Raw genomic sequence first — 14,426 nt, 5'->3', positions numbered from 1 at the left:
GGAAAATTACAAAGAGGAGACATAAAGGGTAGGGGGGAATTCTCACTATACTGACCAACAGGATTCTTGCTGAGGGCTGGCCAGAGTGATCAGATACCACCTGGGTGGATGAGGAATTTAATTAGATATTGAGAGTGATCAGATATCAAGAACTCAAGCTAAACTGACATGACAGAATTCTTGCTAAAAGTGGGTGTTGCAAAGACAAACACTGAAGCCTAAAGGTTGAAGCCTAGTTAAAAAGAGGGTTCAGAGGAGTCTGACTAAAAGTTTGGTCAAGGAGAGAGTCTTTGTCAGTGAAGGTTCCAAACAAATTAACATTCTTCCCCAGACCTTGGAAGATCGGGAAGGTGCACCCAAGTCAAGATCTTGGTAAGTAGGGGTGTGTGGAAGCAAACGGAAGTTCTTGAAATAAGAACACATCCTTGGAGATTCCCTCTAATCCCCTCCCCAGAAAGAGCCCTCTAATAGCTAAAGCCCCAGAGTCTTGGACAAAGGGAGTCTGGCTACTAGGACTAAAGTGATTTGCAGTTTACTCTGTGAAACTGTTGTTACATTGCATTGTTACAGTCAGAAGAAAGCAAGCAATTATTTTTTAAGGCTCTACAAACATTTAATAGTTGGGTTGCTTTAATGGGAAATTTACCAGTTAGGAATTCTTTGGATGATGGGACTTCCCTGGTGGTCCAGTGGTAAAGAATCCGCCTTCCAATTCAGGGAACGCAGGTTTGATCCCTGGTCGGGGAACTAAGACCCCACATGCTGCGGGGCAACTAAGCCTGCCCACCACAACTACTGAGCTGGGGTGCCTCAACGAGAGAGCCCACGTGCCTCAAACTACAGAGTCCACATGCTCTGGAGCCCGAGCACCACAACTACAGAGCCCACGCGCCCTAGAACCCATGCGCCACAACTAGAGAGAGAAAATCTGCATGCCACAACTAGAGAGAAGCCCTCGCATCACAAGAGCCCGCGCTGCAATGAAAGATCCCACATGCCTCAACGAAGATCCCACATGCCACAACTAAGACCCGACGCAGCCAAAAAAAAAAAAAAAAAAAGAATTCTTTGGATGATAATTGTGGTTTGGTGCTTGACAAATACATCACACAGCTCTTCCCTGGACTTAACTATCACGCAGGTTAGAGATCTTCTTGGATGTTTCATTCTAAAGTGCTAGAAATTTAAGATACTTCCTGACTGGTAAGGTGTACCTTCAGAGAAACTGTATGTATGACTATCTCTTCATATGTCAGTAATTGATCATAAGAAGACTTTTTGTCCTTTATTTTTCTTGTCTCATACCACCAAGTCCAACACTGGTTTGAGCCCAGTCATCTCCAGTAGAGTACGGCAGTGGTCCTCAAAGTATGTCAACTAAGTGTTTGTACTGCTCAAAGAAATTGTCGTAGGACTCTGTTTATCAGGGTCTAATCAAGAAAGCAGAACTATACCGGGAATTTCAAACAGAAGATTTAATTACAGGAAATTGATTATACAATTTTGAAGGAAGGCCTCAAAGAGCAAAAAGGGGAGAGATTTGTAACTTCAGGAAGCAGCTAAACCCTAGAGCTTGGGGAACAAAGGGGAAGAGATGGATTTACTACAACCTACAAGCTCTGAAGAGGGGTGTCAGCCTGGCTGTTAACTAGGTTTGGTACTGGTGCTGGGAAAGCAGAAAGATTCTACAGGCAAGCTAGAGAGATTCTGCTAGAGATATACTAGATATATCTAGATGCTGCTAGAGAGATACTAAAAGAACTGGAAAATAGGAAGCGGGTTCCTTTTCCCTTTCTGTCTCCCAAAATCCCTTTAATGCCTCCATTGGCAAACTATAACAGGAAGCCAGCTAGCAAGGGAGAATGGGAAATGTCTTTGTCAGAGTCCCAGCCCTAGCATCACAGAATAAGAGAAAGACATGCTTGGAGCTGAAACAACAACAGGGAAGTAATCAGCACATGAGCATTTTAAAATTTGCTGGAAAATAAATTAATATAGCTTTCCAAGTTATTTTTCTTCCCAGGAACTTTTCTTAACAATGTTTCTACTTCCTTATAAAGGAATCCTAGTAGGTGACAAAAACTGGCTCATATTTAGTAATGGTGTCTTAATAACAAAGCAATACGAATTCTGAAATAGCTTACGTCTAGTTTAATATGTAGTTATTTCGATGCACTCATGTTTTTACCCATTTTGTTGTAATTTTTATAATGAATATACATTTTCCCAACTTTATTTATTATCGAATATAAATATTTCATGGTGAACCACTAATTGCCCTCATGATGTCACAGTCCTCAATATCCTAACAAGTGTGAGAATCATGGTATGTGATTTGTTTTGTAGACTATTATGTATATTAGTTATTGATGTATAATTGACTTTTACATTTGTTTCAGGTACACAATGTAATGATTTGATATTTGTATGTATTGCAAAGTGATCACTTCAGTAAGTCTAGTTAACATCCATCACCATAGTCACAAAAAATTTTTTTTTCTTATGGTAAGAAATTTTAAGATCTACTCTCTTAGCAATTTTCAAATATGCAATACAGTATTATTAACTATAGCTACCATGCTGTACATTACATCCCCATGATTTATTTTATAACGGATCCCCTTCACCCATTTTGCCCAACCCCCGCACCCTGCCCCTGGCAACCACCAAACTGTACTCTGTATTTATAAGCTGTTTTTTCAGTTATTTCTTATTTGAAGGCAGTAGTTCTTCTTTGAATTGAGAATGAAGTAAAATTGAGAATGAAGAAACCAAGAACGACTTCTTGTCTTAGTTATTTTAATTGACCATCCGTATTCTTTGCCCTAGAATGTTTTTGTATAACCCTGTGGAGGGAAGAATAAAGCACGATTTTACCAGGGCTTACTTGACACGGCTTATTGAGATGTTTGGAAAGCATTCATACCCTAACATTAACGCTAGTGAAGAACCTCCCACACCACAATTTGTGATTGTCAAATCCAGATACATATAAAACCCACTGCTAATTTCTAGGGAAGAGAATTTAAATTTAATGGGTAACTTATAAGAGCCAAGAACTGTGTAACCTCTTTTGTAAATGTTATCTGATTTGTTCCTCACAATACTACAAATAAATATTCTTATCCAATTTTACAGTTGGGAGAATTTGGACTCAGAGGTGTGACAACTTATGAAAGTTCAGATAGCTGGTGTGGTACAGGGGTCAACCTTATTTACTTCTCAATAGCATACATGTCTGTGATGGTACACCTTGACACATCATTTACTAAGCTTGATCTTCCTTTATCAGAGCAGTGGTCTTTCATATGTTTTGCTACATTCCCCTTGAAACAATTTTTTAAAATAATGTACTCCCTTTTACATTTTTAAGTTGACACCTACAATGTTTTCATAAGTTTAAATAATGCAAAGATATAATTTCTAGCATGTTTTCAATATGCTAGATATCTTCATCATTCATTAAACACACATGAGCAAGCTCTTTTTTAACATTTAGAAATTTTGCATGATACCTTTTACTTGAAATCATTTCCACTCCACTTTCATCACTGAATTTTATCTTAATGTAACAATTGCTTATCCTCAAAAATCTTTTATTAAATCTTGTTTTACTTCTCTGCAACAAAAATGAAATTTTAATTCTTATCCTGTGACCAAAATGCTCTGTGTCAAAATTTTCTTTAAGATTTAGTTATTATAATTATTAGTACCCAGTTGATTAAAATAACAAATACCTCTAACATTTTAATAATTATTAACATACAAAGAGCCACACCGGGACTTCCCTAGTGGTCCAGTGGTTAAGACCCCACGCTCCCAAAGCAGGGGGCCCAGGTTCGATCCCTGGTCAGGGAACTAGATCCCACACGCCGCAGCTAAGAGCCCGCGTGCCACAACTAAAAAAAAAAAAAATCCTGCATGCCGCAACTAAAAAGATCCCACATGGGACTTCCCTGGTGGTGCAGTGGTTAAGAATCCGCCTGCCAATGCAGGGGACATGGGTTTGATCCCTGGTCTGGGAAGATCCCACATGCCGCGGAGCAGCTAAGCCCGTGCACCACAACTACTGAGTCCGCGTGCCATAACTACTGAAGTCCGTGCACCTAGAGCCCTTGCTCCACAACAAGAGAAGCCACTGCAATGAGAGGCCCGCGCACTGCAATGGAGAGTAGCCCCCACTTGCCGCAACTAGAGAAAGCCCACACGCAGCAAGGGAGACCTAACGCAGCCAAAAATAAATTAAAAAAAAAAAAAAAAAAGATCCGACATGGCAACAAAAATCTCGCACTCAGCAACGAAAATCCTGCGTGCTGCAACTAAGACTCGGCACAGCCAAATAAATAAATAAATAAATATCTTTCAAAAAAACAAAGAGGGCTTCCCTGGTGGCGCAGTGGTTGAGAATCTACCTGCTAATGCAGGGGACACGGGTTCGAGCCCTGGTCTGGGAAGATCCCACATGCCGCGGAGCAGCTAGGCCCGTGAGCCACAACTACTGAGCCTGCGCGTCTGGAGCCTGTGCTCTGCAGCAAGAGAGGCCGCCATAGTGAGAGGCCCGCGCACCGCAATGAAGAGTGGCCCCCGCTTGCCGCAACTAGAGAAAGCCCTAGCACAGAAACAAAGACCCAACATAGCAATCAATCAGTCAATCAATCAATCAATAAATTAAAAAAAACAAAACAAAAAAACAGAGCTTACTTTAAAAAACAAAAACAAAAACAAAGAGCCACAATTTGGCCTTCCTTTGGCCAAGACCTTTCCTTCCTGATGAGAAGAAGTCCATATGCAAAGAGACATGCATGTCCAGAGCTCACAACCCCCTTCAGACCATGCTTTGGGTATCTGAGAATTCCTCACTCAAGTAGCCTCAAGCTTGCTTCCAGAGCCTGTACACCTCTTCTGTGTCCAAAGCTCCATCCCTTGATCTGTCCTCTGAAAGGTGAATGTGTTGCCTATGTGTACATGGTGGCCAAGTGGAAGCTATTTGGTGAGATTAGACAGAGCTTAGACATGCAAGCTGGAGTGTCTAAACCTAAGGCCCCTTATGGCATGGAACAAGGATGGGGAGTGGGAAGAGAAGGGCCTGGCTGGGGACTTCCACTTGTCCTGTTGACTCAGGTCTCTAATTGTCAGTGGGCAGTTTTGCTTCTATATGATTTATTTTGGAGACCACTGGTCTTAAGATATGATGGTGGTTTGAATTAGGGTAGTAAATGGTAAAGTCAATGAAAAATGGTCAAATTGGGATGCAATTTAAGTGTAGAACTAACAGGAATGGCTGATGCTTGGATGTGAATATGAAGGAAAGAATAAGTTAGATATAATGCCTAAATTTTTGTCCTGAACATCTGGATGAATGGTAGTGTCATTTGCCAAAACAGAAAACAACAAGTATGTAGCAGGTGTCTAGGATGGGGGTGGGGGTCATGTTAACTTTGAGATGCTTGTTGCGTATCAAAGAGGTGATATCAAGTAGGCATTTAGATATATGTGTGTACAGCTCAGTGGAAAGGATGGTACAAGAATAATAATTTAGGAATTTCAATTAAGATGGAAGTTATATAATGCCCAACAGGAAGTAGCTTTTACAATGAAGGCATTTGTTTCTCCACTTAGCAAGAAGTTCATCTGGCTTATCAGCTGAACAGTTATATCAAATGCATTTTATATCATTTATTTTCATAATGGATACCTTTTATCAAGTGCAATCAGTTGATTAATTACAGAAGCTTGGTTTTAGTGGGAAATCATGTAAAATGATACACACTAAAACATTTAAATTTTATCCTAAAATATCTAAATGCATATCCATTTACCTATATTTTTATATATTACAAGGAACTTATATGAATTTCTTCTGAGAGCCATCCAGCTTTTGTTTGATCTAATTTTCATTGCTGCTTCTCCATGTTAGTTGAAAAAATCTAATTGTTGCAGTATCTATTTACTGCTGGCTTTGGCACATCAGCCCACAGCTAAACATCATTCTTATGCCTTGAGTTCAAATCCAGAAGAGGAAGAGCATATGGGGAAGGAAGGGAATAGAAGTGATTGAGGGAATTCTACTCCTCTTGGTGAACTGTTTTGTGTAGTTTTGACTTTTAGAAATATGTTAGTGTTTCACATATAGTGAAAAAACAGATAGATAAAATTAACAGTGTATTATTTTTCTATTGTTATGTCACAAATTACCACAAACCCATTTATCTATCTCATAGTTTCCGTGGGTCAGGAATCCAGCTATAGCTTGCCTGGGTCCTCTGCTCAGGGTCTTACAAGGCTAAAATCAAGGTGTCAGCTGGTCTGCATTCTCATCTGGAGGCTTCATTAGAAAAGGATTAGCTTCCAAGCTCTTTCAGGTAGTTAGCAGAAATCACTTGTTGTGGCTATAGAATTCATGGCAGTTTGTTTCTTCAAAGCCAGCAATGAAGCTCATGCAGCTCAGTATCAAAAAAACAAACAACCCAATCCAAAAATGGGCAGAAGACCTAAATAGACATTTCTCCAAAGAAGATATACAGATTGCCAACAAACACATGAAAGGATGCTCAACATCACTAATCATTAGAGAAATGCAAATCAAAAGTACAATGAGGTATCATCTCACATCAGTCAGAATGGCCATCATCAAAAAATCTACAAACAATAAATGCTGGAGAGGGTGTGGAGAAATGGGAACCCTCCTGTACTGTTGGTGGGAATGTAAATTGATACAACCACTATGGAGAACAGTATGGAAGTTCCTTAAAAAACTAAAAATAGAACTACCATATGACCCAGCAATCCGACTACTGGGCATATACCCTGAGAAAACCATAATTCAAGAAGAGTCATGTACCAAAATGTTCATTGCAGTTCTATTTACAATAGCCAGGATATGGAAGCAACCTAAGTGTCCATCATTGGATGAATGGATAAAGAAGATGTGGCACATATATACAATGGAATATTACTCAGCCATAAAAAGAAACGAAATTGAGATATTTGTAGTGAGGTGGATGGACCTAGAGTCTGTCATAGAGAGTGAAGTAAGTCAGAAAGAGAAAAACAAATACAGTATGCTAACACATATATATGGAATCTAAGGAAAAAAAAAAAAGGTCATGAAGAACCTAGGGGTAAGATGGGAATAAAGACACAAACCTACTAGAGAATGGACTTGAGGATAAGGGGAGGGGGAAGGGTAAGCTGTGACAAAGTGAGAGAGTGGCATGGACATATATGCACTACCAAACGTAAAATAGATAGCTAGTGGGAAGCAGCCGCATAGCACAGGGAGATCAGCTCAGTGGTTTGTGACCACCTAGAGGGGTGGGATAGGGAGGGTGGGAGGGAGGGAGACGCAAGAGGGAAGAGATATGGGAACATATGTATATGTATAACTGATTCACTTGGTTATAAAGCAGAAACTAACACACCATTGTAAAGCAATTATACTCCAATAAAGACGTTAAAAAAAAAAAAAGAAAGAAAAAGAAACTGCCAAACTATTCCCCAAAGTAGTTGTACCATTTTACATTCTCACCAGCAGTGTGTGAGAGTTCCAAATCCTCCAGATCCTTGCTAACTCTTGGTATGGGCAGGCTGTCTAATTTTAGTTACTATAATTAATTAATATTTTATGGCTGGGCAGAATCCAGAGGATGCAAAAGAGTATAAAGTCAAAAGTCAGATTTCACTCAGTACTCTTTACCAAGTCAATCTCTTCCCCAAGGGTAACCTCAGTTAACTATTTCGTGAGCATCTTCAATTCTGTGCATTTGTACACACACACACACACACACATTTGCATAGATAGTTTATTTCCATAAGTGGGAAACATGAGCAATGCTCTAAGGTTCACTTTCTTAATTTACTCTCGGTAATATTCCACACACGGAGCTGAACTATAAGTGTGGGTATACTTTATTTGGGAGTGTCATATCTTTTAAAACAATTCCCTGATACTTGAGTATGAGGATATTTCCAGGAATTCTCTATTATAGACAATGCTCCACTCAACAGTCACACATATTATACTTGTACATATGAGCAAGAGTTTCCTTATGAGAGATAAGGAAAAAGATTCTCTGAATACATTTAAAATACTTTAGATCTTGCCAAATTGCCCTTCAAAAAGACTATACTAACTTAATTGCACCAACAAAGCTTGACAATGCCCCTTGCTTAGGATTGCCATATACTCTGAGTTTCAATACTTGGGATATACTGACAAATTAGTCACTGTTTATCACAAATTCAAATTAAACTGAGCATCCTGCATTTTTATTTGCTAAATCTGGCAACCCTTCTTTTTCCTGCCATCTTACTGATACTCAATATTTTACATTTGTAAAAATCTGAAGGGAAAAATATTACACTACTGTTTTGATTTGCGTTCAGATCATATAAGTAGGAGAACATCATAATGAAACTAATGAAAAAGTATAAAAGAACAGAAATAAATGAAATTTAAAACTGTAGCATAAATATATCAATCCAAAATCTGGAGTTAGAAAATAAAATAAAATAGATAAATCACCTACTAATATTATCAAAAAGAACAGAAGAAGCACAAACACAAAAATTAAAAAAAAAGAAGGGGAAATAACCAGAAATATAAAAGGTGTTACAAGAGTTATTACTCATATAAAAATCTGTATAAGTGTATAAAAATAAATATGAATATCTGCTAGAAATAGATGTTATGCTTGTATTATAAAAGTTGACTCTAAATGTATGAACAAACTAAAAGGCTAATAACTATGGAAGAAATCAAAGAAGTATCAAAATGCTTAACTCCCAGAAGCTACCAGGTTCGGAGAGTTCACTGGTGGACTCGTTTCAAATTTTCAAGGAAAAAAATTACCAGTATAATTTTAAATTTCTAATGCTTTAAAGACAGAAATTTTCATGATTTAAAAAAACAGACTAATTTTTGGAACAGTTTTAGGTTCACAGCAAAACTGAGCGCCAAGTACAAGGGAGTTCCCATATACTCCCTGTTCCCAAACGTGTACAACCTCCCCCACTACCACATTCCAAATCTCAGTGTACGTTTGTTACAACTGGTGAACCTACATTGACACATCATTATCACCCAAAGTCCATAATTTACATTCCAATTCACTTTTAGTGTTGTACAGTCTATGGGTTTTGACAAATATATAATGACATGTATCCACCATTGTAGTATCATGCAGAATGGTTTGACTACCCTAAAAATCCTCTGCGTCCTGTCTATTCAGCCGTCCTCCCTAACCCCTAGCAACCACTCATCTTTTTGCTGTCTCCATAGTTTTGCCTTTTCTGAAATGTCATGTGGTTGGAAGTACATGGCCTTTTCAGATTTTCATTTAGTAATATGCATTTAAATTTCTCCATGCCTTTTTGTGACTTGGTAACTCATTTCTTTTTAATGTTGAAAAATACTCCACTGTCTGGATGTACTAGAGTTTATATCTATCCATTCATCTACTGAAGGACATCTTGGTTGCTTCCAAATTTTGGCAATTTTGAATAAAGTTGCTATAAACATACTTATGCAGGTTTTTGTGTGGACCTAAGTTTTCAACTCCTTTGGGTAAATATGAAGAAGCATGATTGCTAGATCATATGGTAAGAGTATTAGTTTTATAAGAAACTGCCAAACTGTCTTTCAAAGTGGCTATACCATTTGGATGGGTGTGGCTCCCATCAGGTCCCTGGAAGGGCTGCTACTTTGTCACTGGATGGGCCCCTGGGTGGTAAGGACGGGCTCTGAACTGTGGCTGAGAGGGGCTACAACCAAGCCCCAGGGCTGTTTCAGTTTCCACAGCTAAAATTGAGGTCTACAAACCTGGCTGTGGAGGTACAGATGGGTGTTTCTCCTGCCAGGTCCCTGGATTAGCTGGACTGCTCCCTGACTGTGGCTAGAGAGGATGGCGCCAAGTATAGAGCCATTTCAAGATCTCCTGAGATGCAGATGTGTCTCCTATAGGGTCCCTGTGCCAGCAGGGCTGCTCATGGACTGTGGCTGGAAGGAGCTGGAGCCAAGTATAGGGCCTTTTCAGGATCTCTGGTGATGGAAATGAAGTGTCTCCTACTGGGAACCTGGACCCTCAGGACTGTTGGCAGACTGTAGCTGCTGAGGGCCCTTTCAGGATCTCCAGGGTCAGAGATGGGAATGTCTCCTGCAAAGTCCCTGTGCCAACAAGACTTCATGGACTGTGGCTGTGATGGGCTGGAGCCCAGTTATAAGAGTCTTTCAGAATCTACAATCTGACTGAGCTCAGATTGCTTTGGCGCGCTTACCTCCAGGGACTCCTGAACCCTAGCTGAAAAGGAATAGAACTTGTTCACACACCAATTCAGGGTCTACAGCTGGGACTGAGGTCTATTACCCAATGCATAGGTGCACGTTCATCCTTCCAGGTTCCTTAGTGTGTGGTACTGGTGACAGAACCAAAGTCAAATGGGACTGTAGCTGAGTTCTTGGGGTACAGAGCCATTTCTTGGTCTGTAGCCAGAACCATGGTTGGTGGGTCAGTTGCCTGTGTATGAACAAACCTTATCAAAATGGCTCCTCAGTCTTGGACGCCACTGGGGTTTCACTGGATCACAAAGACCCCACAAAGTCACTTTTGTTCATGGGTGGATGCCAAATTATTGCTGAAGGGGGCATATAAGTGAGGGACATCTTATTTGGCCCTTGTTGGTGTCACTCCCTAGATTCAATTTCTTTAATACTTATAGGAATATTCATATTATGCTTCATCTCATGAGTTTTGGTAAGAGGGTTTTTGTTTTTGTTTTGTTTTTGTTTTTTTTGAAGAATTGGCCCATTTTATGTAAGTTATTGAATTTATGGGTGGAGAGTGGTTCATAGTATTTACATATCCTTTTAATGTTTGCAAGGTCCCCTTTCTCATTTCCAAGTGGTTTGAGAGTTTTCTATTATATTTGTTACTAATTTCTAGTTTGATTCCACTGTGGTTGGAGAAGAAACTCTGTATGATTTCAAGTATTTAAAAATTTTTGAGGTTTATCATATAGCCGAGGATATGGTTGATTTTGTTATAGATTCTGTTGGTACTTGAAAAGTACATGTATTCTGCTGTGGTTGAGTGGAGTGTTCTATGTCAGTTGGATCCTGTTGACTGCTATTTATTCTAAATCTTTGATAACTTTCTGTCTAGTCATTATTTCAAGTACTCAAAGAGGGGGATTAAAGCCCCCAAGTATAATTTTGGATTTGTCTATTTCTCATTTCAGTTGTTAGGTTTTACTTCATGTATGTTGAAGCTCTATTATTTGGTGCATACATATTTAGGTTTGGTATCGTCTTTCTGGTTTTTCTTTTATCAGTATGTAGTGTATCTCTCTGTCTCTGGTAAATCTCTTTGCTCTGAAGTCTACTTTATTCTGGTATATCTTTTTCCATCCATTTACTTTTGTTTTGAGGTGAAATTCACAATTAACATAATATTAGCCATTTTAAAAAGTACAATTTGGTGGCATTTAATGCATTCACAATGTTATGAAACCATCTTAGTTTCAAATTTTTCATCACCTCAGAAGAGTACCCCATACCCACTAAGTAATCACTATCCATTCCCCCTCTCCCATTCCCAGGTAGACACTAATCTGCTTTCTATGGATTTGCTTATTTTGGATATTTCATATAAAAGGAATCATACAATATGTGACCTTTTCTTTTGGTTTCTTTCACTTAGCAAAATGTTTTTGAAATTCATTTAAGTTGTAGCACGTATCAGTACAGTACTTCACTCCATTTTGTGGCTGAATAATATTCCATTGTATGTATCTACTATACCTTGTTTATCCATTCATCTGTTGATGGACATCTGGGCTCTTTCCACCTTTTGGCTACTGTGTATAGTGCTCCTATGAATATTCATGAACAAGTATTTTTTGAGTACTTGTTTCCATTCTTTTGGGTATGTACCTAGGAGTGGATTTGCTGGGTAATATGGTTATATGTTTCATTTTTGAGGAATTACCAAACTGTTTTCCATAGTAGCCACACCATTTTACATTGTGCCACCAACGATGTATGAAGGTTCCCAATTTTCCACATCCTTGTCAACACTTGTTATTCTCATCTTTTGTTTATTACAGCTATCCTAATAAGTGTGAAGCTGTATCTCACTGTGGTTTTGATTTGCCTTTCCTTAATGACCAATGATGATGAATGTTTTTTAAATGCTTTTTGGCCATTGGTATATATTCTTTGGAGAAGTGTCTTCCCAAGACCTTTGCCCATTTTAAAATTGTGGGGTTTTTTTCATTGTTGTTGTTCTGAGCTGTAAGAATTCTTTGTATACTCTGGATACTAAAGCCTTATCAGATATATGATTTCCAGATATTTTCTACCACTCTGTAGGTTGTCCTTTCACTTTCTTAATATCCTCTAATGCACAAAGTTTTTAATTTTTATGAAGTCCAATTTATCTTTTTTTTTTTTTGCTCATATGTTTGGTGTCAAATCCAAGAATCTACTGCCAAATAGAAGGTCAAGAAGATTTATTCCTGTTTTCTTCTAATAATTCTACAACTTAGGTCGTATATTTAAGTTGTTGATCCATTTTGAATTAGTTTTTGTATGTAGACTAAGGTAGGGGTTCAACTTCATTTTTTTGCATTAGGTTATCCATTTGTCCCATCATGTGTGTAACATACTGTTCTTTCCCCATTAAATGGTCTTGGCACATTTATCAAAATTCTATTGGCCATGGAAGTTTAGGTTTATTAATGGGGCTCTCAATCCTATTCTGTTTGCCTATATGTTTATGTTTATGCCAGTACCACACTCTTGATTACTGTACCTTTGTAATTAGTTTTGATATCAGGAAGCGGGAGTCCTACAACTTTGCTTTTCTTTTCCAGTATTGTTTTGGCTACTTCAGGCCCCTTTCAAGTCCATAAATATGGGGACTAGCTTTTCTATTTTAGTCAAAAAGGCCATCAGAATTTTGATAGGAATTGAAGTGAATATGTAGATCTCTTTGGGTAGTACTGACATCTTACCAATTGTAAGTCTTCCAATCCATGGACATAGCATATGTTTACATTTATTGAGCTCTTCTCAAATTATATAGTTTTATAGGTTTTTTTCTTTTCAATTTTATAGTTTTCAGTGTAGAAGTCTTTTCACATCTTTCATTAAATTTATTCTTAGGTATTTTATTCTTTTTGATTCTGTTGTAAATGGGATGGTTTTCTCAATTTCCTTTTCTGATGGTTCATTGGTGGCGTATGCAAATACAACTTTTTTTTTTTTTAAGTATAGTTGGTTTACAATGTTGTGTTAGTTTCTGGTATACAGCAAAGTGGTTCAGTTATAGATATATGTAAAATACAACTGATTTTTGTGTGTTAACCTTGTATTCTGTAGCTTTGCTGAACTTGTTTATTAGGCTTAGTAGTTTCTTTGTGGATTCACCTGGATTTTCTGTGTATAGAATGATGTCTGCAAACAGAGAGAGTTTTACTTCTTCCTTTCCAATTTAGATGCCTTTTATTTCTCTTTTGTACCTAATTGTTTCTGACTATGGCTTCCAGCACTATGTTGAATAGGACACTCTATTCACAAAATAAGAGTATCAAGATGAAAACAAAGAATTGAGAAAAGTAAATACTACCAAAAAAGACAAGTGCAACAATACTGAGAGCAGACTAATTAGAAGCACTGAATGGGTTTTAAAAGGGAAAAATTCATCAAGAAGAAATGTTATTAATTTCTACAGGTCTAAATAAAACAGCTTTGAAATATGTTAAGCAAAATTTGATTGAAATACATGAAGAAATGCTTCCTAACATGATCATAAATTTATTTATTATATCACTTACAGAAATGGAAATACTATGTTTTTAAAAATAATTAAGGCTTATTTCTTCTGCTGGGGTGAACACAATGGCATTTGTTCTATTAATAATATTTATAACTACATTTATATCACAGATTTAATTTTACATGTGTTAAACATATAATATAAATTAATAAATAAAAATACAGATTAATATAAAACAACAGAATAAAATAACTATATAGAAAAATATCAAATTTTATAACCGTTTGTGTTAACTTTGGCATATTATTAAAATAGATATACACACACTCACACATTAAATACTTGCTTTACGATACAGAGCTTGATCACATTCAAAACTGAACTTGATGAATTAAAATGGAAGAAATCACAAAATACATTGATTACAATGCTACAAAATAAAAAGCTAAATACTAGGATATTGTAAAAATGAATGTCCATCTAGCCATTTGTAAGCACTCTTTGAAACAGTAATTCTTGTCTAAAAGAGAAAATAAAAATGAAAATTATATGAATTCATAATTAATTGAAATTCATTTTTAATGAATTTCATAATTAAATGAAATTATGCCACTTAGAAATGAATTGACTTTCAGAACAGTAAAAAGGAAG

Source organism: Eubalaena glacialis, chromosome 18 (genome assembly GCF_028564815.1).
Source record: "Eubalaena glacialis isolate mEubGla1 chromosome 18, mEubGla1.1.hap2.+ XY, whole genome shotgun sequence".
In the NCBI taxonomy this organism is placed as follows: Eukaryota; Metazoa; Chordata; class Mammalia; order Artiodactyla; family Balaenidae; genus Eubalaena; species Eubalaena glacialis.
This window is presented reverse-complemented; position numbering follows the sequence as displayed.